This window comes from Arachis hypogaea, chromosome 15 (assembly GCF_003086295.3).
Source record: "Arachis hypogaea cultivar Tifrunner chromosome 15, arahy.Tifrunner.gnm2.J5K5, whole genome shotgun sequence".
Taxonomy (NCBI): domain Eukaryota; kingdom Viridiplantae; phylum Streptophyta; class Magnoliopsida; order Fabales; family Fabaceae; genus Arachis; species Arachis hypogaea.
In genome coordinates, this window is record NC_092050.1 from 38,493,381 (window position 1) to 38,498,294 (window position 4,914).

Here is a 4,914-nt window from a genome sequence, read left to right on the forward strand (position 1 = left end):
TCAGAGTATCAATTTCAAGAACTCCCTTCTTCTGAGGCGTCCCATTACCCACAGGATTTCTCTCAGAAGTATACATGAACTGGTTATTAGCAACCATGTCAATGAGTTCTTGAGCTTCTGCAGGCGTTTTCTTTAGGTGAATGGATCCACCTGCAGAAGTATCCAATGACATCTTAGCTAATTCAGACAGACCATCATAGAATATATCTAGGATGGTCCATTCTGAAAGCATGTCAGAAGGACACTTTTTGGTCAGTTGCTTGTATCTCTCCCAAGCTTCATAAAGGGATTCACCTTCCTTCTGTCTGAAGGTTTGAACATCCACTCTAAGCTTACTCAGCTTTTGAGGAGGAAAGAACTTGGCTAAGAAAGCCGTGACCAGCTTATTCCAAGAGTTCAGGCTATCTTTGGGTTGAGAGTCCAACCACACTCTAGCTCTATCTCTTACAGCAAACGGGAAAAGCATGAGCCTGTAGACTTCAGGATCTACCCCATTAGTCTTAACAGTATCACAGATCTGCAAGAATTCAGTTAAGAACTGAAAAGGATCTTCAGATGGAAGTCCATGAAACTTGCAATTTTGTTGCATTAGAGAAACTAATTGAGGTTTAAGCTCAAAATTGTTTGCTCCAATGGTATGGATGGAGATGCTTCTTCCATGTAAATTAGAATTAGGTGCAGTAAAGTCACCAAGCATCCTCCTTGCATTATTATTATTTTCGGCTGCCATATCCTCTTCTTGTTCAAAAATTTCTGTAAGGTTATCTCTGGATTGTTGTATTTTAGCTTCTCTTAGTTTCCTTTTCAGAGTCCTTTCAGGTTCAGGGTCTTCTTCAACAAGAATGTTCTTGTCCTTGCTCCTGCTCATATGAAAAAGAGGGAACAGAAAAATAATAATAATAGGGATCTTTTTTACCCAGGTATAGAGGTTCCCTTGTGTGAGTAGAAGAAGAAAAGAATGTAATGTAAAGAAGGGAAGTAGAGAAAATTCGAACACAGATGGAAGAAGGGGTTCGAATTTGTGTGAGATGAAGTGTTAGTAGATGAATAAATAAATAGAAGGAGATGAGATAGAAAGAGGATTTTCGAAAATAAAATTTTGAAAAGGGGTTAGTGATTTTCGAAAATTAGGAATGAAATCAAGTTAAAATTAAAAATTGAAACAATTAGTTAATTAAAAAGAATTTTTGAAAAAGAGGGAGATATTTTCGAAAATTAGAGCGAGAGAGAGTTAGTTAGGTAGTTTTGAAAAAGATAAGAAACAAACAAAAAGTCAATTAGTTAGTTGAAAAAGATTTGAAAATTAATTTTGAAAAGATAAGAAGATAAGAAGTTAGAAAAGATATTTGAAAATCAAATTTTTGAAAAAGATAAGATTTTTAAAAAAGATATGATAGAAAGATATGATTAGAATTATTTTTGAAAAAGATTTGATTTTTAAAATCATAATTAATGACTTGACTCACAAGAAATCACAAGATATGATTCTAGAACTTAAAGTTTGAATCTTTCTTGACAAGCAAGTAACAAACTTGAAATTTTTGAATCAAAACATTAATTAATGAGAATATTTTCGAAAATTATAAGATAAAATTAAGAAAAGATTTTTGAAAAATATTTTTAAAATTTTCGAAAATAAATAAGAAAAAAGAAAAAGATTTGATTTTTGAAAAAGATTTTGAAAAAGATAAGATTTTTAAATTGAAAATTTTATTTGACTCATAAGAACAACTAGATTTTAAAAATTTTTGAAAAAGTCAATCCAAATTTTCGAAATTTATGAGTGAAAAAGGGAAAGATATTTTTTTGATTTTTGAATTTTCAATGATGAAAGAGAAAAACATGAAAAAGACTCAATGCATGAAAGTTATGGATCAAAACAATGAATGCATGCAAGAATGCTATGAATGTCAAGATGAACACCAAGAACACTTTGAAGATCATGATGAACATCAAGAACTTATTTTTGAAAATTTTATATGCAAAGAAAACATGCAAGACACCAAACTTAGAAATTTTTCATGTTCAGACACTATGAATGCAAAAATGCACATGAAAAACAAGAAAAGACACAAAACAAGAAAACATCAAGATCAAACAAGAAGACTTACCAAGAACAACTTGAAGATCATGAAGAACACTATGAATGCATGAATTTTTCGAAAATTTTATGCAAGAATTTTTAGAAAAATGCAATTGACACTAAACTTAAAATTTGACTCAAGACTCAAACAAGAAACACAAAAATATTTTTGATTTTTATGATTTTCTAATTTTTTTGGTTTTTTCGAAAATTAATTTGAAAAAGAAAAATAAGGATTCCAAAATTTTTAATATGAATTCCAGGAATCTTGCATTCTTAGTCTAAAGCTTCAGTCCAGGAATTAGACATGGCTCACTAGCCAGCCAAGCTTTCAATGAAAACTCCGGTCCAAAACACTAGACATGGCCAACGGCCAGCCAAGCTTTAAGTGACAAATCAAGCATACAACAGCTGATGGATTAGCAACAACTAGCTTGCTCTTGATAATGTTGGGTTGGAAGCCCCAGTCCAAAAGAATTTAGACATGGCTTTACAGCCAGCCAGGCTTCAACATGCTTCATGAAACACTAGAATTCATTCTTAAAAATTCTGAAGAACATAAATAAATTTTTTTATTTTGGGAAAAACGAAAAAGAGGAAAATATTTTTGAAAATTTTTTTGAAAACTTTTTGAAAACAAAATAAGAAGAAAATTACCTAATCTGAGCAACACGATGAACCGTCAGTTGTCCAAACTCGAACAATCCCCGGCAACGGCGCCAAAAACTTGGTATGCGAAATTGTTACTCTGAGGTTGTAAAATTTGTTGTTCGTTCTCTCCTGGGCAATGGCGCCAATAATTGGTGCACACTACCATGGTCCAAACATAACTTCACAACTTCGCACAACTAACCAGCAAGTGCACTGGGTCGTCCAAGTAATAAAACCTTACGTGAGTAAGGGTCGATCCCACGGAGATTGTTGGTATGAAGCAAGCTATGATCACCTTGTAAATCTTAGTCAGGCAGATATCAAATTGTTATGGAGTTTTTGAAAATAAATAATAATTAAATAGAAGATAAAGATAGAAATACTTATGTAATTCATTGGTGAGAATTTCAGATAAGCGTATAGAGATGCTTTCGTTCTTCTGAACTTCTGCTTTCCTGCTGTCTTCATCCAATTAGTCCTACTCTTTTCCATGGCAAGCTTTATGTAAGGGCATCACCGTTTTCAATGGCTACATCCCATCCTCTTGTGAAAAAGGTCCAAATGCTCTGTCACAGCACGGCTAATCATCTGAGGTTCTCGATCATACTGGAATAGGATTCACCCTCCTTTTGCATCTGTCACTACGCCCAGCACTCACGAGTTTGAAGTTTGTCACAGTCATTCAATCCCTGAATTCTACTCAGAATACCACAGACAAGGTTTAGACTTTCTGGACTCTCATGAATGCCGCCATCAATCTAGCTTATACCACGAAGATTCTGATTAAGAGATCCAAGAGATATTCATTCAATCTAAGGTGGAACGGTAGTTGTTGTCAGGCACGCGTTTGTAGGAGAATGATGATGATTGTCACGTTCATCACATTCATATTGAAGTACGAATGAATATCTTAGAAGCGGAATAAGTTGAATTGAATAGAGAAACAGTAGTACTTTGCATTAATTCGTGAGGAACAGCAGAGCTCCACACCTTAATCTATGGAGTGTAGAAACTCTACCGTTGAAAAATACATAAGTGAAAGGTTCAGGCATGGCCAAATGGCCAGCCCCCAAACGTGATCAATATGATCTAAAGATGAACTAAAAATCATAAGATGTCTAATACAATAGTAAAAAGTTCTATTTATACTAAACTAGTTACTAGGGTTTACAGAAGTAAGTAATTGATGCATAAATCCACTTCCGGGGCCCACTTGGTGTGTGCTTGGGCTGAGCTTGAAGTTTACACGTGGAGAGGTCATTCTTGGAGTTGAATGCCAAGTTGTAACGTGTTTTTGGCGTTCAACTCTGGTTCGTGACGTGTTTCTAGCGTTTAACTCCAGACTGCAGCGTAGAACTGGCGTTCAACACCCTTTTGCGTCATCTAAACTCAGCCAAAGTATAAACTATTATATATTGCTGGAAAGCGCTGGATGTCTACTTTCCAACGCAATTGGAAGCGTGCCATTTTGAGTTCTGTAGCTCCAGAAAATCCACTTTGAGTGCAGGGAGGTCAGAATCCAACAGCATCAGCAGTCCTTCTTCAACCTCTGAATCTGATTTTTGCTCAAGTCCCTCAATTTCAGCCAGAAAATACCTGAAATCACAGAAAAACACACAAACTCATAGTAAAGTCCAGAAATGTAAATTTAACATAAAAACTAATAAAAACATCCCTAAAAGTAACTAGATCCTACTAAAAACATACTAAAAACAATGCCAAAAAGCGTATAAATTATCCGCTCATCATATGCATACCAAGACAATAGTTATGGTGGACCTCTTCGTGACAACCAACCTCTACCAAATTACTATGGTCAAGAGCCCTTCCAGGATGCGTACCAAGTTGATGAATATGGTGGACCCCCTTGTGGTTACCAACAAGCCCCACCATATGCCTATAAACCCCCTCCTCAACATAACTTTGAACCACCACACTCACAAGTCCCTTTTCACCATTCACCTCCATATGACCCTAACCCTTATCCACCATATCAACCACCCTGTGAGCCTTATGAGCCGTACATAGACCCATCCCAATTCTAACCCAACTACTCCCAAGAACCACCACCTCCATATATACCATGTCCATATCCATCAACCCAAGAGCTATATGATCCTAATCATGTTATTCAAGCTGGATAAGAGTTAAGGGATCATCTCAAGGAAGTAATGGATCAA

General features: G+C 35.5%; 1 non-coding gene across 1 annotated transcript; it reads left to right on the top strand.

The window, feature by feature from the left end:
- Positions 1-226: 226 nt before the first annotated feature.
- On the top strand, positions 227-334 carry LOC112752610 (small nucleolar RNA R71). Its single transcript, XR_003177038.1, has one exon. It is a non-coding gene; the product is annotated as a small nucleolar RNA R71 (small nucleolar RNA).
- Positions 335-4,914: the final 4,580 nt, after the last annotated feature.